General features: G+C 36.8%; 1 long non-coding RNA gene across 1 annotated transcript; it reads right to left on the minus strand.

Moving 5' to 3' along the window:
• Positions 1 to 4,435: 4,435 nt before the first annotated feature.
• Positions 4,436 to 21,026, minus strand: LOC130012961 (uncharacterized). The gene is made up of 3 exons (XR_008788199.1): positions 20,912 to 21,026; positions 4,781 to 4,987; positions 4,436 to 4,575 (listed from the first exon to the last, which is right to left on the minus strand). It is a non-coding gene; the product is annotated as an uncharacterized LOC130012961 (long non-coding RNA).
• Positions 21,027 to 22,363: the final 1,337 nt, after the last annotated feature.

The raw sequence follows: 22,363 nt of genomic DNA on the forward strand, positions 1-22,363 counted from the left end.
TATTGAAACTTTCTGACGGATCGGAGAAAAGTCCGCTAAATTTATGTTTTTCTCGGTGTTACTTGTAAATCGGTTCCAGCGTCTGGCTTTCGATTAATTATTCCATAAACAGGATGGTGGTCAGAAATAATATCGGGCAATACATCCACTGAGTCATTCAGGTGGTCATCATTCCTGGTGATAATTAGATCAAGAATGTGTCCCTTTAGATGTGTAGCTCGATTAACATGCTGAACCAGATTATACGAATAAAGTAAGTCATTATATTGGGCAACAATAGGATCACTGGGTATGTCAATGTGTAAATTAAGTATGGATTCCCACAGAAGAACAACTTTAGATGTAAGCAAAGCAAATTCTGATTAAAACTGAAATGAAATGAAATTAAATGAAATGAAATGGGGTTTAACGTCCTGCTCCTAAACTGGGCTAATAGGACGGGCATACGCCATACAGTGTGCTATGAGGAAAATTTTGCCCGGGCAGCGGCCTACTCTTATATCGAATTCCAACTGCCAAGGGATCTTTTACGTGCACGCCTATATGTACACGGGACCTCGGTTTCCGTCCCATCCGAACGACTAGACAGCTGTCCTAGTCAGGCCCTCCGTCCTGCATCACTGACAAGTTGAAACCACGCAGGAAAATCTGGATGAACTTTCTCGGCCAATGCAGGGATCGAACACCCGACCTCCAGGCTAACGCGCCAGCATCTTACCTGGCTGTTGAAAGATCTATTAGTGGCAGTGGGTGGAGGGTGATAAATCACCATGCAGTACACTGAAATCAGTAGAATTTGTCAAACAATATTCAATTGACTGTATTTGGGTTAAATTATTATGGTCTGTTGCCATTTATAACAGATATAAGCTTTTGTTTTCGTCGTCCAGCTCTTTTGCTTCTGATTTTCTTAAATATATGTAAAGTCAAATGATGAATGAACAGATTTAAGTTCTGAAAGCTCACTACGTGAGTATTTAATCATATGGATTAACCTTTAGTGATATAAAGTGATTTGAACAAGATCTTTTGTTGGTTCCCTTTACACCTCTCGTTTTACAACAATGGGTATTTTGATGAGTGCAAGAGAACAATGGGGATTAACATCAGTTCAATTACACCAGTTGATCAACATACTATTTTCATTTGAAACAATATTTCAACAATAACTTTTAAAATCCAAACGATTTTTTAAAAATGATTCCTTACAGTTGGTTGCATTCACACGCAAATATTTCTCACAAACCTATACTTTAAACACGCAGAAAAGGTCAAAATCTGGAGAGCACCATTACACACCGCTGTCTGTTAGCAGCTATTATCCAAGTGGGATAATGGTGATGTATACAGATTGAAATGTATCGGTCCCAGTACTGTTCCTTGGGTCACTCCAAATTTAAGATGATGGGATTTGAAAAACTTTTGGAACTTTTGTGGCGAAAAATACCACAGACCAAAACACTCTGTCGACAATCTTCTGAAATGTAGCACCAAAAAAGGGATATATAGGGGCCTGAGAAGAGATTCTTATGGAATCTTGTGTTAAAAAACACTACTGAATAAAATCTGATTAAATATACAGGACGATAGGAAAAGCTATTAATTTCCCAGCAAAATCAATAGAATTTATTTTATAAATTTTTCATGGTCTAACCCCCCCCACCCAATCCTTGCCATGTTTACAAAGATGGAGTATATTGTCCAATCAATTGAGAATTCATTTTATTGCAAGAAATACACACACGTATAGAAATATGATAAAATATACTATAATATACATTCAATGATACATGAATATAACACATAAAATACGGGTCTACAATTTTTATACATGGTGACCAGTCTAAACGGCGTTTTTCAACTCATTTCAATCGCTTGTTGCTACAGCCCATGAAAGTAACTGAAAGTAGTATCAATATTTTCCTTTTGATACGGCAACCCAATCTTAACAAATGTATTCCATATATTGTATTAAGGGTGTGTTGCCGGTAGGAGGGTGACAAAAATTCACAAGTTGAAAAAAATGTTTCGTGGCCTCTAGCCAACAAATGAGAAGAGTTATACCCGGAGAATAATGTTTGAACTTAATTTTTGTAATTCCGGCCAGCCTGTTTCAAATTTTGGGGCGTTACGTTCTTATCCTAGTATGTGGCCACTAATAGAAATGAAATGGGATTTAACGTCATACTATTCTGCACCATGCTTCTAATACATAAACCAGGAGACAAAACAAATTATTCAAGAACATAACACAATTAGATATACATATTCAAAGAGAATATGTACGAAAATGTATCCCACTTATTTATGCTTTACACAAATATTTCTAGTACAAATACCTTGGTCATTATCAAACATATGGTAATTTTACTTTTATGGGTATTGGTATGAGAGTAATGCTTGGTAACTTCTTCTGTTATGTGCAGGGTTAAGGTTAGTTGAATATGCAATTTCGTTTCGAAGACGAGGTGGAAATGTAACTTTTGCACGCCAACTTGGGATAAAAACTAACAGTAAGGTCTAGTCTATGGCAATATATAAGTTTTTCGAAATCAAAGCTTTCAACTATTTCCTAAATATATTTTAAGCATAAACATCAAAATCACACTATATACAGCACTAACTTCTATATCACAGTAGAACTACGATATCACATATTCAAATAAAGAGAGAGTCCATTTAATGGAATTATGTTTTATACAGTTGTTTTTGATCATGTACCTTATTTTTTGACCTGTAAGTAGAAAAATATAAACATAGTTTACTTTTGTTTAATTTGTAATCTTTTAATTGTAACATTGGCTGTAATATAAATACGTAAGGATAAAAATGTAATAGAAAAAAAAAAGTTTTTTTTGTATTTGTTGTTTTTCTACCTTTTTCTAGGGGTGTGGTGTGTGTGTGTGTGGGGGGGGGGGGGGTGGTAGCACTTTGTCTTTTCGAGAAAACCAATGAATTACAAACATTGATTGTTACCCGGACATAATGTATTGGGCTATAGACTAAAAAGATTACGGTTCTACAGATGGGTCTCAAATAGAAATCCCAGCTACTTACACGTAACCATATCTGAGCCTGTGTTTAGCATTATTTAAGTGATATATACTACAATCTTGAATGTTTATCGGCTTCGCTGACGAATACCTTCGTTTTACAAACAAGCTTAATATTTATAAATATTCTTAGATCCCTCGACACACTGTGACCAGAGCGAACATTTAATGAATATGAAAAAAAATACATGGTACATACTTGTTATATTTGATGTATACCAAAATGGCCACAGCACCACCGAATAGGAATATCACCACAACAATAATTGCAATATACAGCATAGGGTCTGGTCTAACTGAAATGGTAAACATAGTGTTAGGACTTTCTTGACCATCAAGCCTGGGAGGGTGGGGGGGAATGGGTTAACGATCATAAGGTCTATCAAGCGGTATGGTTTCGATACCCTGCTTGTTCGTGACAAGAAGTATGGTCCATCGGTTTTCCCTCACACCTAAAATAAGATTGCACCCTATTCGAAGACTAGGTGGCAATGTAACTTTTGCACGCCAAACTTGGGATAAAAAACACCAGTAAGGTCTAGTCTATGGCAATATATAAGTTTTCGAAACCACAGCTAGATCAAAGCTTTCAACTATTTCATAAATATATTTTAAGCATACAAGCATAAACATCAAAAGCACACTATATACTGCAGGTCTTTGTCAAGTGGGCGTTAAACTATCTTGCGTCCTATCCAAATCATCTATCGATGATACAATGTCAATGCTAGGTGGCAATTATTTACCTATATCTGAATCCCGAAAGGTAGCTGATTTATGGAATGTCCGTTCGTTCGTTCCAGAAGATTTACGTCTACTTCCAACATAGAATGACCGTGTTGTTGATATTGGTGTCGTTGTCTTGCAATCATAGGTGTCTCCTACAAAAGACATACACTGGTGATGTAGTATATTTCTACCAAATAATACATCAGTATTGTATAGTATGTGTTCGATTGAGGTAATATTGGGTAAATCGTCCCACCCACAAATGACCGTATTTCCTATCTGAAACAAATCTTGTATTGTTCTTTCTATAATATTTAAGGAATTTAAGCAATAACTAACATATTACAACCAAATGAATAAAAGTATTTGATAATGGTAAAGGTTTAAATAAATGACAAACTCCATATCTAAATCATTACGTTCATGAAATATGAATCTAAAGCATACGACGGCGAATATTCTGTGTCTTCGTAACCGAGTCTAATAATCCGTGATTATATTATAATCACCAACGTCTTTTAATTAGATGGTGAATTACATGTCCCTAGCGATTTAATTAATCTATTAACCATATACAGCGCCGTTTACTAAACAAATCCCAGAGAATATATAATAACCATCACCGTACCAAAACAATATCGTTCGTTGCATCCTTCAGCTTTTACCAGGTAATAAGCCATAAAATCTTGACATTTCTTGATCCTTATTTGGTAGGAGTAGCGACAGGTCGAGGAGTTAGTGGTTACACATGCAACATGGTCAACAATATCATCTGATGAACTTGGATGATCTCCTATAAATATATAGATATTGTCAATCAAATTCAAATCCGCCGCTATAACCAATAATTTCCGTCACGGATCTATGTCCATCTGACATCCTTCTATAGTACAGTAATTGTCTATAAAGTAAATGATTTTATCTCCAATACAAGATTTTGGAATTATGATTTAAGAAATCTGTAATTATCGCCCTTTATACATTTATAATGATCTTACCATTTAACCATATAGGATACTTGGTACCACAACTATTTACTGGTACAGGTGAAGTGGGCATGGTGAGATCTTGACCAGATTCTGATTGAACACGATACCATCCTGGTTCCATATATCTGTCACATTTATCATAATTTACATGACAATTAATACTTCTACCATCTCCATCAGTCCATATAGATGATATAAAACACGGGTCTGGTTCACCTGAAAATATGAAACAGGTCAATTAATTCTGTTTCGTAGGACAACCTGCAGACGTATCCGATGGGTTTTCATTGTCTGGTTAAATCAAGTTCTGTTTCATGTTTAAATAGAAATGGAATGGGCTTTAATGTCCTACTTTTTAGTACTGACGGGTTTTATACGCAGAGAAAACAGCAACGTCATGTAGGTATTAAATTGTCCTGGACGGCCTCAAGTAAAACACTGAGTTAGCAAATTAAATATAAAAAGTTTAAGAAGATGACTTACTGTGATTCTGTCGAGTTCCAAAATAGGTGAGGAAAATGGGTGACTATGGCTGATACAGGTCAATAGGGAATCCTACAGTTCAGCTCATTTCATTTCAGAACGTTTACTAGCACTGTATTCAAACAGAAGTGTGAGAATACTTGTGTCCCTATGTATATTGGGAAGTGATTATTTACAACTTTCTTGTTCATTGAGGCTTTAAAGATATATAATATAAACCGCAACCATGATACTAGCCCTGTATTCAAGTAGAAGTGTTACAATACTTGTGTTCTTATGTATATAGGAAAGTGATTATTTACAACATTCTTGTTTATTGAGGCTTTACATGATATAAATCGTGAAACTATGATGGAGTTTATCTTTTCATAGATATGTCAACATTAATCCAATTACCTATTCTCAACATCATTATGATCGGGAACATTAAAAGTGTGCCCCACAAATAAAAACCAAAATAAGGGGGATTAAAACAGTCTCACTTAAAGAAACTTACGGTGACGTAGAAACTTCAACGTCTAAGAATCGTGTAGATTAGGCGACAAAACCACACTTGAACAACGTGATGCTGGTAAATGCATACCAGTTAAAAGGCAGTGCAATGTACACTCTATACATTTTTGCTATAGTAAAGCGTTTGGTTTCCTGGTAAGAACATGTCTTTTGTGAACAAGATGTTAAATTAGTTTCGTTAATGTATAGAGACCATGGCATAGACGCGACGAAACAAAGGGTGACGGAGACAAGTATGTCATTGTTCCTGCTGACAAAGCGTCTCATAACATAGTGTTTATATGAAAACGATATTATTACGACTGTCTCTTCAAAGAACTTGGTTTCGGGAAATCAATCGACAGTGCTACATATAAACGCTCTACTCTTAGTAAAGATGAAATTATATCCAATCACAGATCTGTACTCACTTCATTTGGTACTCCGTGTGGAGATACCTATACAGATCTGCCCTTGTTATATTGAATGCCTAAACTACACAAAAATCCCTACAAACAACATTTTATAGCAGGTTCATCCACTTGTTCCGCAGAACTACTTTAAAACAATATTGACATCTATACTAACGCCAGTTAAAGAGGGTATTCAAACATACTGTTGCAAAATATCTCGTCGTGGTATTAATCATATCATCTGTGGATATTAAAAAATTCCAAAGAAGAATTACTTGATGGTTTGCATTCTAGAACATTTGTTTCAGTCTCATCTATACAAACGTTTGACTTTTAAAAGCTCGGTTAAAAGACATTATTCACATTGTCTTTTCATATGAATATCTAGTTGTTAATTACAATTCCATATATTCTGTTAAGAATCATAGTAATTCCAAAAGATAATTCAGATAATTCCAGTCTATTGCGCATTCTCTCCAGATAATTATGTGCCGTCGCCGTTTGACATGACTTGTGGAATATGTCCAGCATCATTCTTCGAGTAGAATGGTAAAATGTTTATTTTGTCTTAAATATTAGGTATCAGAAGCCCATCATTTCCCGGTAAGATCACAACATCAATGTTGATTTAAATTGACAGATAATTCGTAGTTTCAATGTGGAAGACTTTTGATGATTTTGAGTTAGAGACTTAGCTACTTTAAAATCTAATAAAATTGGGACCCAGGGGGGCCACGAAATAAAAACGTTATTTTGTGTTTAATCAGAGGCTGTTATTCACGAAGTTACAGTCCGGTAATCTTTGTGATATAAACGTAAATTTAAAGTTTCATTAATATAAACACTGTGACAACCTTGGTATTACATACTTGTACACTATTAGCGTACAGGTAGCAGCCATTTTGTCGGGCCATTCGAAGTAACCATCACTAGGGCGAAACGGTGATATATTTGAACGGTTTTTGAAATCGAATCAAAATTGTGACTACAGGGTCAATACGTGATTTTTCGTACAATCAGGGGCCCATAATCCAAGACGTTACTGACCGATATGCGCGATTATCGAAGGTAGTCCGGCAGACCTATGACTGAACCTGGAAATTGTATACAAAGTTTTTTTTATGATTGATTTTAGTAGCCTAGGGTGTCCTCGTTCAGAATCTGCCGGGTGAACCTCGGTCACCCTTGAGCGTTTTGAGAAATTCAAGATGGCGTCCAGGACGGCCGCCACATCAAATAATCCCCTATAGCTCCCATAGTATTTGTCCTAGGATGATAATTTTGGTGTCTAACCGTATGTTTCTGTTGTGGGGTGATTAGATGATATTAAAATGAAACATGCCAGACAATATGACGCTTTAACTCGTTATCGGCGGTTGGAGGCGATTATTTCACCGAACCAAACTAAATCTAGAGACAAACTATATATTTCTGGACATAGGAGCGTATTAGTGATAGGATAACACTAAATACAGCCCTATCAGGGGCTCAGGGGCCACATAGGTCGGTTCTGTAAATGGAGACACAAGCTGATTGTTGAACATTTAAAAAAAACTATTTCTAACCGGAAAACAGGAACATAACTTCCACAAAACTAGGTAATATCCAGTTTAATACTTTAGTCGTGTTTCTGGCTGCAACCTGTGACAGCACAAGCGCAAAATATTGTATATTCTAAGCCATCCCTAGTGCAGCTACAAGCACACGTACTACATGAGCTGTCACTACTGCATCCACATCTGATGAGCCACATGGCAGACTCAGGAGCAAGTTTACTGGTTGTAATGTTTTCAATTTGGTATCTTTCTCCCAGCAATACTGTTTTAGATCAAGTTCCGATGGATTCCGATCTTCCAGTGAACGCCACACAATAGCTTGGTGATGAGCTCTTTTTACGTTCTCTGCAAATGTATCATTCGTTGAGGAAGATTACATGGTTTGGGTGGAGAATAATGATACATTTCCAGTTTGTTTTAGATGTCCACACCCTCCAGCGTGTTTCGGACATAGATTTTTAGAACTCTGTTCATAAAAAAGCTGACATAAATACAGTGGCCTGTGTAACTGTGTGAGCAATGATTCTATTGGAGTGTCTATTACTCCGACGAGTGGGGTGAGAGAGAATACAATCAAGCTCTAACCACTTTCAAAACTGTTGATTTCCACACGACGTAGCCGCATGTACCCGTGTCACATCCAGTACGAGAATGAGCTGGCAGGATTTCAATGATAATTGACATGTGTTTCTCCGTAGTTTGACCAATGTCAACAGTTGTTCTTTCCTGGATTGGTGATTTTGGACCGAACTCTTGCAAATCAATGACTTAAAACACGCTTGAAGGTATCAGGCATCTACAACTGGAAATGTATCGACATCATCCCCATCTAAACCATGTAGTCTAGCTCCAACGAATGATGCATTTGCAGTGAACTTGATTCTGAACTGTATTGCTGGGAGAAGGACAATAAATTGAAAACATCACAACCGTAAAACTTGGTCCAGAGTCTGCCATGTGGCTCATCAGATGTGGATGCAATAGTGACAGCTCATCTAGTACGTGTGCTTGTAGCTGCACTAGTGAGGGCTTAGAATATACAATATTTTGCGCTTGTGCTGTCACAGTTTGCAGTCAGAAACAAGACTAAAGTATTAAACTGGATATTATCTAGTTTTGTGGAAGTTATGTTCCTGTTTTGCGGGTAGAATTTTCAGCAATCAGCTTGTGCCTCCCTTTTCAGGACCGACCCATGTGGCCCTGAATGTCCTGATAGGGATGTTTGTGGTGTTTTCCTATCACTCATACGCTCTTATGTCCAGAAATATATAGTTTATCTCCTGATATAGTTTAGTTCGGTGAAATAATTGCCCCCAACCGCCGCTAATTAGTGAAAGGACCATATTGTCTGGCATGTTTGGTTTTAATATCATCTAATCACCCCACAACATAATAAATGATTTCAGTGTATTCCTTGACCCAGGAAACATACGGTTATACACCAAAATTATCATCCTAGTATAAATACTACGGGAGCTATAGGGGAATATTTGATGTGGCGGCCGTCTTGGACGCCATCTTGAATTTCTCAAAACGCTCAAAGAGGACACCATTGGCTACTAAAATCAATCATAAAAAAACTTTGTATATACTTTCCAAGGGCTTGTTTCACGAAATTTTAACTAAGATACAATCCAAATTTTAGTAATTTGATTGGATAATATTAGATTGATTTTAGTGCTTAGACAATCAAAATTGAAGTATCTTCTAAAATTTAGATTTTAACTTTAGTTAAAATTTCGTGAAACAGGCCCCAGGTTTGGCGACCGGACTAAAGGAACCAAGATCGTTGGGTTATAAACATGCATGTACAGTTTCATCAAATCGGATACAAATTGTGACCTCTAGAATATCCGCAAGCTAAAGACGTGATTGTTCGTACAAACAGGGGCCATAATCCACTAAGTTACATGCCAATAACGATAGACCTATGTGTCGAGTTTCGTTAAAATCGGATAAAAGTTGTGACCTGTAGAGTGTCCATAACCGAATTGTTGACGGACGGGCAGGGGCAACGACAATGTACGTCCACGTGAACATTTATTGTATATCTTTTCTGGCGCTCTTAACATGTACCCCGACCGCCGGGGTGTAGGGTGTGATAAGAATATACCCTTCTTATGTCGTGCGTATCTTAAAAGGCGACTAAAAGAATCCCTGTAATGGGGCAACGTGTTTGCCGTGCGTTGCGACCCGTGTCGGTGGAGAGTAGAATCCTCGTGATTGAGTGGGGATTTGGCTTGCATCACATTACTTTGGCCCATGGTTCACTTAGTCTTGCTCTTGGGGAGGTGATAATTATCCTTTTCTTGCTTGATTTTTATACTCAGTGGTCGGCTTGGGCCAATCAGGTTAGATTTACGTTACTGTATTTCTAGCTTCAGTATACTCCTCGTCTATCCCTGAGGTCATGCGGTGGATTTCCGCGCTAGCCCTCCCCCCTGGTAGGCAGGAAGGTAACCTGGGGGTCGACGAGGAGTGAATCTCTAAATCCTATTTCATGGATTACCAAACTCCTTCCCCACCCAAAAAGGAACGATCTGCAGTTAAACGCGTCAGATCTACCGATGATGATGCTCCTTGTAGCTCATTTAAACAATTACGAACATGGCCGAGGTTTCTCTTGATAGAGAGCACCCCCGAAGTTGATTTATCTAAAATCCCCATTTGCTATTTCCAAAGGTATTGTTGGATTAGCTGGTGAACCGGAATCGGTTAAAAAGTTTTAAAAAATGGAACACTTCTGGTTGAATGTGTTAAGGAAAAACATACAGATTTACTCTTAAAATCTGAATCCTTGGCCAACATTCCTATCAGAGTGACACCGCATAAATCATTAAATTCTTCGAGAGGTGGTATTCGCTGCCGGGAACTCGAAGGTAGTAGTGAGGAGGAAATGGTAGATAACCTATCGTCAGAAGGCGTGACTCACGTTAAAAAAAAGAGTGTTAGAAGCAACGATGTGCTTGTCCCGACAAATACTTACATTCTTACTTTCGATCGTCCCTAGTTATCGAAATCTATCAAGGCCGGTTATTTGAATATACCTGTTGATTCATATATGGGCGAGTGCCCAATATGGCGAAAGGAGAAACAGATTCAACAGGTAATGTCCGAACGGAAAGTTTCTTATTTCAATGCAAAGAAACAAGAGTAGTAAAAGTCTCTACAAGATCGATAATAATTTGATCTTCTAATATCTTTGAGATGCTTGCACTCAATCAAAATGTTTTTAATTGTCACAGGAACACGACAGTGTTCACTTTCTGGCTGAGGCTTTCGGTTCAAGATGATAATGTGTGTTAAAAAAAATATGAACTATGCAAGAGCAACGCAAAGCACCTTCATCAGTTCAGTTAGTTCAATAGGAGTTTGGTCAGACTCCTAACAGAAGCTTGATGTGATGAAGCTTATTTGTGCTTGCAAGGTCCCAAGACCGTTGCCAACGCCCATAAATAAAATTGTTTATTATATATTTAAAATTGTCGGATATGGGAAGATCTAAAGCAGACTTGGCAGCCGAGTCTGCTTGACCATTCCCTTTGATATCCACATGACTGGGGAACCAGCAAAGGCCAGTGTCCTTGCTGATGAACTCCTATGATAGCAGACGAAAAATGTCTGCTACTAATGAGTGACCAAGCTGTTTGTTACTAATTGCTTGTAACGAGGACATATAATCAGAAAACATAATGTGTTTTTAAACCTATGAGGACTAAATGAACTCCAGGACTGGTGGTAGGCGAACGGAAATGGTCTCAGATGGCGATACGTAGCCGAAGCTACCCGATCAACACCTGTGGAACCATCTGTATAATTGAGAGTATAAAAAACATACTTAGACCTTAGCTCTCTGAAGAGAGATTGGAACACCGTCGAACTAGTGTCTTTGTGTTTTGTAAGGTCGAAAACGCCCTTACAATACTGTCAAGGCTGATACCAGCCTCAGGCAAAAGGGATTGTATGCGAATACCGAATAACATTATCCTTGAGTAGATATAAATGCTCATGATAGGGTCTAAATATGATGTTAAATACAATATGATTTTATAAACACGCTATTTTCGTACTGCAGGGCATACTGCAGGACAAGTTTATCACGTCTGTTCCGCAATAAGTCACAGTTCACGCACAATCCAGGTAGAGATGTACACTTAGACAATTATATTCACACAGTATTAGATCAGGGTATCCAGTCAAATTCTTATAAATCAAATCTATCACCTCTAGAAAGAAGTGATAGATTTGATAATGGGAAAGTTAATGAACCACATCCGAAACAAACAGTAACCCTGCGTGGGAAATTTAAGGAACGCTGATATGTATTCCAGAGTCTACGCAGGTTATTTAGGTTAATTACTTGTGCTATTTCAAGAATATAATAAAATACGTGTTTCATGACGACGAAAGTTCAATTAACCCTGTGTTGTTTTTAGTTTAAATATATAGGCCTGATTGTTATCCATAAATAGTGTGTTATTTGATATAGGCCTAATACCGATCAATTTCAATTTAGATGTATTTCTTGAATTAAATCTACATGAAAAGTAGACAAACAGGTCAATGATATTTTAGATCTGTCGTAACCGATTGAGATAAACCCGTTTGAATACATGCAGTCAAGTCTAAATATATTCTAATTTTATTCTATTCATTCATTTTTAAAGACCCATATAATATTCAAACGTAGCAGAATACTAATAAAATTACTAGGCGGTGTTTCTATATTTCTATATCCATTCTCGTCATAAAAGTTGATCGATATGTCTGGCTTAATAGTATATCGAAATATACTATTCAAAAAAAATAAGGGATATTTGATTTTGGGGGCATAATACTAAAATATGCAAATGACTACGAAAGAAGTTACTATAGAACCTAACAGAAGAAACATTTCCAGTTACATGTGACGCCCAAACGCACCAATAGCTACCGCATGGAATGCAGGTGATGCTTGGGATCATCATGGGGGTCCAACCCAAGATTTGCACGACTCTGACTTTGAATGTTACAGTCATTGTGGCATTGAATTCCAGGGTGGAAACATCAGTTTAATTGTTTTAGTGACCAGAAAACAAATTTTGATATGCGTCGGCTTACCCAAAATGAAAGGTTACGTGCCCTTGGCATGCTACAGATCGGCACAACACAGGCGGTTGTGGCGCGGACGATGAATGTTTCTCAGTCTGTCATAAGCAGGCTATGGTCCAGATACCGTGATACACAATCTGTACAGGACAGACCACGCTCAGGTCGACCAAGGGCGACAACTAAAGCCCAGGATCGATTTATCCGTACCTTGGCCTTGAGAAATCGTGTCATGACAGCAAATCAGATCAGCGCTCGTCTTCAAACAGACACTGGTGTGAGAGTGAGTGGCCAGACGATTCGGAATCGACTGCATAGGGGTCACCTTCGCGCCCGACGTCCTCGCGTGATCCTTTGTTTGAGAGATCATCACATTCAGGCAAGACGTCGTTGGTGTAGGGATCGTCAACACTGGGATAATCGACGCTGGAGCAATGTGATGTTTTCAGATGAGTCAAGGTTCACTGTTGATTTTTTGGACAGACGTAGGAGGGTGTGGCGTCGTCGAAACGAGCGCTTCCAAGACGTTAACGTCATCAGACATGATCGATTTGGAGGTGGTTCTGTTATGGTGTGGGGAGGCATCTTTGTTGCTGGAAGAACGGCTTTACATGTTGTTGCAGGGCGTGTTACAGGCCAGTACTACCGGGACAACATCTTGGCAGTCCATGTTGTGCCGTTCGCACGACGTCATGGCCGCCGTTTCATCTTCCAGGATGACAACGCAAGATGTCACAGGGCCAGGATCGTTACAGGTTACCTCCAACAACAGAACATCACCACATTACCTTGGCCAGCACTGAGTCCCGACCTCTCCCCCATCGAGCATGTCTGGGACATGCTTGGACAGAGGTTACGTCAACGTCAACAACGTCCTGCCAATGTCCAAGAACTTGCTGCTGCGTTGCAACAGGAATGGGACAATCTGGACCAAAATGACCTTAGACGTCTCATTAGGAGTATGCCACGTCGGATCAATGCTTGTTTGGCAAACAGAGGAGGATTTACCCGTTACTGACTTGGTTGTGATGCTGTGGTAACTTTGCTGTTTGACCCCGGGTATCATTTTACCCTTATAATGGTCAGTCTGTGCCTTACTTAGTCTAACGATCATTTGGAATAAATCGATGAATGTGAACTTCATTTCATTTTGTCATTTGTTTCTTCGTCAGTTTCATTAGGTGACTTTAATAACACTTAAAAATCAAATATCCCCTACTTTTTTTGAATAGTATATATACTCTTCAAAAAAGGTAGGGGTATTTAGAAACAATACAAAACTGCGGAAATGCACTGCTGTTTTTATTAAGAGGTAACCAGTGTATGTTAATAACAGGCCAATTGCCTACACATGAACATAAACAGTTCATATGGGCGGCTTATCTGACGGCCCCATTTCACTCACAAAGAGATACACCGTCAAATATTAAAATGGATGTTTGTGATGGGTAATTGCTCCACCAATCCTCAGGCATTTAGCAATTCGTAGTGGCATGCTCCTAATCAACCGTCCAGTCACGATTTGGGGCAATCTGACCCACTCCACTTGCAGTGCAACAACCAATTCTTGCAGTGTTGTCGGTTGACGTTGACGTCGAAGAACTCGTCTCCCGATCAAATTAAACGTAACACACAAAAGCAAAGATACACTAAACAGTTATCTTAGGCAAAAACCGATAGGAAAGCAAACAGGGATAGATAATCAAGCACGCGGCAGTTTTCATTAACCCTTCCTTGAAGTGTCAAATTTGACAATGAACCCCTCCCACGTGTATGGCGCTATTGGGTGTCGCATGTGCAGCTCAGTGGTTCTGTAGGGGCAATACGTTCTTCATCTGTGAACATACTCTCAAAGCATGTCAAATGTCTATGACTATTTATCATATCCCAACCTGCATATGTATTTGCATTTCAATATCCACTACTTTGTTTGAAGAGTATATGATTTGAAACTAGAAACTACAAACGCAGGAAATAACCTTACTTTTATGACAGTTTTTATTCTAAAGAATCATTTAATAATAGAACACATTTGAATAATAAAACATTTAATAATAGGACCACAAAACATGTAATAATAGGACCACTTAGAACTAAACACAGCTAACTGTAGAATAGAATTACAAGCAATATCAACGAATGGGTAGAGCAAAATACCATGTCATTAGGAATTAATTCAATGGCTAAAAATACCCAACTTAAACCAAACTTACAATACTAATTTCTTTAAACTTTCCTATGTTGATATCAACACTGTAAAATTACAAGAAATGCATTCTTTGTTTAGATTTTTCTATGAAAGTCACGAGCACCGCTACTTTGTCTGCACAATACTAATTTCTTTAAACTTTGATCTTTCCTATGTTGATATTAACACTGTAAAATTACAAGAAATGCATTCTTTGTTTAGATTTTTCTATGAAAGTCACGAGCACCGCTACTTTGTCTGCACGTCTTTTAGGACCAGGAACTGGACGCTAACCTCAGCTACTAATCTTCTTCGAAAACGCCTAAGGTTCCGTAAATTCAGGTCCGATCGACATTCAAATTGGCATGCTTTTTTTTTGAACAATTCTGCATCGATTTGGTGATTTTTGAATTTCATCCAACAACATGGTCAATTCCTGATCCATAGTACGACTGTTCTTGATACATGTCCCGAAAGTGACAGCAGAATGGACATACGATAAAGTAAATGTTCAAATTCGGTTCTGATCTTAAGTCATCGTATGACCTCCTGTGGATTTCTCATACTCCGGCAGAAACTTAGCGAGCGCTTGCACAAACACTGGAATGCCAAAATATTGCCGAAAGACCTTGCGAAAGTTCATTTTCGTATTAAATGCGTGTGTCCATTTTGCCCTTGATAAGGCCGCCGTGAGGGCATCATGTCAAATCGTATCATCTCCGTCTTTGCTTCGTATGATCATCGGTGCAACTGGGCATTTTCCTCCTCACGAATACGATACGAAGTAAACACGATTCTGCCCCATTGTCTTAGGATCAGCAATTGAAGGTTTTATATCATCGGGAGGTACAAAATGTCATATTCAATCATTAGTTAATATTATAATCTCTTAAATATGTTCAGAACTTTAATAATATTATTAAGGAGTTACCTGAAAACAAACGAATCAATTGGTAAAAGGAATTGACTTTTGGCTCATATTGGAAAACGTCCAAGATTTTATAAAATCATGTACAATAAAACTGACTTCATTTACCGACCATTCATCTAGATATCAAAATAACTATGAAATGAAATGGGTTTAACACCCTACTGTTCTGCTCCGAATTGGGCTAATGAAGACGGGCATACGTCATACAGTGTGCTATGAGAGAAATTTGGCCCGGACAGCGGCACTACGGCCTACTCTTATATCGAATTCTAACTGTCAAGGGATCTTTTACGTGCACGCCAATGTGTACACGGGACCTCGGGTAATCGTCCCACCCGAACGGCTAGACAGATGTCCTTGTCAGGCCCTCCGTCCTGCATCACTGACAAAGGGGGGACCACGTCGGAAAATCTGGATGAACTTTCTCGACCAATGCAGGGATCAAACACCCGACCTCCAGGCTAGCTAGCCAGCGTCTTAGCCACCGCGACCACTCATAATAACTAATTACCTTTTCGGTCCAAATATAAGAATATTTAATCTAAATATAAGAAAAAGGATAACAATCTAAACCGGTATAGAAAGTAAATATTTGACAAACATAAAAATGGTTTATAGAGTATTCAAACAAGGGCATCGCTACCGCTGCAATATACGTCCACATTCCTGCTTTGATTGATATAGTATTTTTAAAATGAAGAGAATGAAATATGTAATGGGTGCAACGATGGTAATATGACAAGAGTTAAAGAAGTCTAGGTGTATAAGGAATACATATGTCAAGTTAAAAGATTACCCATTTAGAATTGCAGGCTGTAGACGATAAACACAAAAGATGGGCGTGACTCTGCCCCTGGGTGTTGGACATGGACCAATATAAATAGGTACAATTCTGTTATTGAAATGATTGATATGCTGAATTGTAAGTTAAAATGTTATCTTAACTTAAAATAGTGGCGTTTCACAAAACTATTTTAGAGACAATTGACTAAGACATTAACAAACATTGATTAGAGCTACGTTGTTAGATCTATTGCGAAATGGTAATATTGCCAATGGCCCCTGTCACATAATTTAAACATACTATCATTCACAAAAATAATTCTCATTCAATTTCTTTTCATTACTTGGGAAATATAGCTGCGGCCCACCCGTTTATTTTATTGTAAGGAAATATAAGCTATTAAATGACGCCCCAAATTAAAACCCCAAGAACACCCCACCCCTCTCCTCAAACCCACAGTAAACAAAACTTCGTGTTACTATTTTATATATTACCACGTGATTCAAGTATAAATTATACCGTTTTTAAATATTTAATAGACCAAAACCTAAAAATATCTACACTCACTTCATATCTAATGTCTATAAAAACAAAATATCTTTGTAGGCCTACAATTGATGATTTATATAGGAGCCAAGGGTATTTTAGATTGGGAAAAAATCATTTTAATTTAGTAAGACAGATAAGGAGTGTGGCACTTTGGCATTCTCAAAGTGCTATTGAGAGGGTCCATGGAACTGACATTTCAAATCAAATACTTTTAAAATTCGACAATAATTAAGTCTAGATTAATCGTTTGATTCAGAAATATCACATGTTTGTGACAATTCTCAATAGTTTCTGTTATCCAAAATACCATAAAACTACGAAATTCAAGCGATTTAGTTTATCGATACGCATTATTTCCATTGAAGCCTGCGGGTAAATCAAACGCCTAGATCACGAACGCGACATACAAGTTCAAGGCCAACCCACTGATACATTTCAAAACGAATAATACGCAATGAACTGTTTTATTTCATCTCTCTACGACTGTCTGACCATGTGCAGACATTGCTACAACGTATGAAACTCTCCTCATTGGTATTATAACGGTTAGTTCATTTTGGCAACAGTTTTCTGTTCCGAATCGTTTATGCCCACACCCTAAGCAAGCAATTTTAACTAAAATCTATTAAAATCGATCTTCGTGAAACGCTTAAAATATAAAATTTCATTTTGATTTTAGTTAAAAATCTATTTTAGTGATTTTAGTTTAAATTTTTGTGACACAGGGCCCTGGACTTGAATAATCAGACAATGTTGATTCCCAGACGACCATTTGATTCTCTCAAAAGGCCATGATGTACTGGTTTCAAGAGTCTAGCCACACTGGTTAGACTTTACAGGAGTGGGGTTGAGAGACAGGTGTGTTAATTAAGTATTGTAATTTGGACTATTGTTTAACTGCTTTGACATAAAACGTATAGAAAAGATATTATTGTTCTTGTACATATTTGATTTGGATATCGTGATGACAGACCTAAAGCGCACGCATTAGACCAATCGACAGCCCATTAGTTGAATATGTCACCCACTTCCAGATTAAATAGTTGTAGAATACAGCTTTTGTGATATACAAGATGATTGTAGAAACGGCCAAAAGAAAGGACTCAAACTGCGGGATCAGAATATAAGGCTCATGTGATAGACATCTTTAACAATTTGACAAATTCGAAGTTACTAGGACACATTTCCTAAAGCTTAAAGGGAAGAACTAAATACAATATCGTTAGCCCAGGAGATAAATAGTCTTGATTCAAAATTTTGTAGTGTTCAAGAATGTCTGGACAACAAAGTTATTGGGAATATTTGGGGATAATTCCTAACAAAACGCTGATATGCAGGGTATGTGAATTATACCAAGATCTTTTCTGCTTATAATGAGAAAACTACTATCAAGACAGTTTCAATAGTACCGAGTATAAGAGTAGATATATATTTATGCAGTGAGGATTTGTCAGCCGATAGTGAATAAGACCATGTCAGATTCTCAAATCTTAAAACATCAAGAAATAAATAGTTTAATCGTTTGTCCAAGTTTAAATCATATAAAGCTGTGTAATTAAATTTTAAATAGGCGATCGCAGATGGCATTGATATTGAAACTTCGACTGGAGATTTGTTCATGTTTTTTTTTTTGATATCGGCTAATATGAGGCGAATTACATTTTATGTTCATACGTCTATAGGGGAAACTGATATAATGAAGTTTTATTTTTTTAAAGAAAGTTTTATCAGAATGCCACAAAGCACATTGTTAAAAAAACAATCATACACCGATATATGTATATGTTATTTGGGGCAGGTATAGTGACTACTTGTACATCACAGTAGACGCTTACTACCGGCCCACTTTCTATTCACTTCATTAAATTTATTATTCATTGTCTATTTCTTGCAATGTCTGTGTAGCTTGTTTGTCGTGTTCGCAGGTTTGTCTTATCAGGTTTGTTGGCATGTAGTGTGGTCCTCCTTCATTTTCTATTAAGCAATATACAGCTTGTGGTGCGGGTAGGGTTGAGGGCATCGGCCCATCTTCCCGCTATGCAGAGACTTGGTTTATTCCAGTGATCTCTATACGAGTTTGTTGAAATTTGGTTTACCCTTGTTTTGGTTGCCAAAGCTGATATGGATAGGACTAACGATGGTTGCTGATTTCTGACCCATTCAATTATGGTAATTTATTCCAAAATAGGCATGGCCACTAATAATCAAATTAACACAGCACAGTTACCCATGGGAAAAACGTGTCGCTCACGTGAAAATAAGATGCCTTTTCATTAAAGAAAATTAGCCTTACATGTTTTTTAATGCTATAATATGCAAAATATCGAATATTCGGTTCCACGAGAAGTCTGATTTAATCCTGTTTAATCAGTACGAGAGTCGAGACATTTTATTTGTTATTTCCACTAGTTGAGAATTTGTGTTGTTTTAGATGCTAACAATTAAGTTTTTAGTTAGGACATTTTATAGACAGATACGTTGTTGAATTTAGTACAATTCTATTTCAAAATCATCTTAAAATAAATTATTTATAAACCTTGTTTCTAACCGTGTACAACAATATACATCATAGTTTGATTTCATAGAAATCAAATACGAGCTGGACCCAGAAATATTTTATTTTATCAGTTACAAAACTAATATACTAGACATACAAGATGACGTTCTCGTGTTCTCGTATACGCATTGGAAGCGTGTCCAATTCATTATACTTAGTAGCATTAAATAAAGAAATATATGTGAAAGTGTGTCCATTGATTTTATATCCGTATACACAATGGACATAAAAAAATATAGCAAAATCAGTAATTTTACTTATGCTGAAGAATAAATCATGTAAAATCCATAAGTTGACATACATATTTAAATATATTCAAGGCATGATCAATCATCTGGATTAGTTTCTCTGGAGTATTGATTATTAATTAAAAATCAATATATAGCAGTGGTAGTCTTTGTTTTCTTTCATGTTATATTGAATTAAGCATTATTATAACACTTTTGGTCTCGTGACCATCACAACCAAACAAATAGGATGAAATGTTACCTTATCCAGACCCCCCCCCCCCATCCACATGTTTTATCGGTCCAAATTTGATGAAAATTTTGAAATAGAAATCGGGTTCCCTAAATTTGTACACATTTTTCAGTTTTACAGATAATGGAAATGAATTCGAACTAATGGCAAGTTCACGGTGTTATTTCAAATATAATTTGAAGAATATGGCGGTCTTCTATATTGGTCGTAACAATATCAGCGAGAGATGGGTATATTACGTGACAGTTTTACCTGTTGAGATCTGCCCTTTGTTTCCTTGTGCAAAAACCCGAACTCGCCGCAATGATGAGTTGCATATTTGATCTACATGGTTTGTTTTGGGGTGTGATCAGATTATAGACATTATTATTCATCTTGGAAAAAGATTTAAATAAATTATCCTTGCAACAGTGTTCTAATATAATCGAAATTAATGTATTGTTAAGACCAAATACGCCCGACGGTGTCATTTCACGAATGTGATCTCGTATGATAATTATACCAGACGTGACAATGTATAGCTGTCTGATAAAGGAGATACCATTTAAAACAAAGCAATACATTTATGTTTGTGAAACCTCATAAGCACCATCTGATATATAAACATATTTAAACTTACCCGATGCGGTTATTACAGCAACCGTCATAAGGATAAACCATTCGGCAGTCGCCATTTTTAATATATGTAACAATCTCTTTATTACAGGTGACTATAGCTATGCACACAACGCCGCCAATGTTAAACCGTGTTCACAAATACGTTACGCTTGTGTGCTTTCTGATAAAGACCCGTCAATAAATTGTGATTTGTGAAATTTAAAAATAATAACAATAGTTCGCAGAAAGTTTGTGAAATAAATCTTAGATCCTTTTAAATACGAAAAATTGTACTTTTTTTAAGTGTCGTTGTAAATAACAAATGCTTGTTCATACTATGCAATAAACTCCAGTTTTAATGGTGTGGAAAGAAAATGTTCACTGCATGCACCCAGTAACATAACATCTGATATCCGGCCATATAATGTTATTTGATGTGATGTCATTATTCTTATATTATGCTCTTTTAGATTATTGGATACCTGCACTATATAGTCCCCAAATGACCTAGTTGTGTCGAGTGGACATTAAACCCCATTTCTCTATCTCTCGCTACCTGCACTATAGCTACATAAATTAACATGTAATACACATTTTACTTGGTAGTCATAGTAATCCCATCATCAGTATACTACATAATTATATTTTCATTTCCCCAATTCTGAAGACTACATAAAACACACACCAAGAAATCAGTTAATATGAAGTATAAAGTATGATACTGTATTACAGTTCTTAAATTACATCACAAAATTCATTGATCAGGGCCCGGTTCCACAAAAACTCAAATCTCCGTAAAATTGACTTAAACTAAAATTCCATCCTATCTTAAGATAGATGCGTTTCACAAAACGATTTTAAGCATTTAGATAAAATCCACTAAAATAATATTTTAAGTTAAAATTTTATCTTAAATTAACACTAAAATATTTTAGGGACAATTTTAAGTAAAATCAATTTAACTTAGGACAGCCGTCACCCTCTCCTAACTTAAAATCACGACATTAACAAACATTGATTAGAGCTACGTTGTTAGGTATATTGCGACATATAGATATATTTGCAAAAAGGATACTATTGCCAATGGCCCGGGTCACATACTTTTAACATAACCTACAAAAATAATTTTCATTCAATTTCTTTACATTGCATGGGAAATATAGCTGCGCCCACCCGTTTATTTTATTGTAAGGCAATATAAGCAATTAAATGACGCCCCAAAATAAAACGCCAAGAACAAAAAAAAAACAAAAAAAAAAAACGTTTTGTTACTATTTTATATATTACCATATGATTCAAGTATAAATTAGACCATTTTCAAATAATTAATGGACAAACAAAAAATAATAAAAAAAATCTGAACCCACTTCGTTTCTAATGGCTATGTTTGTAGGCCTACAATTGTTTAAAATTGCTATTTTCTTGGTATTAGAAGACCTACAGTCCTATAATACTAGACACGCCATATACAAAG

Source organism: Patella vulgata, chromosome 5 (genome assembly GCF_932274485.2).
Source record: "Patella vulgata chromosome 5, xgPatVulg1.2, whole genome shotgun sequence".
NCBI lineage: Eukaryota > Metazoa > Mollusca > Gastropoda > Patellidae > Patella > Patella vulgata.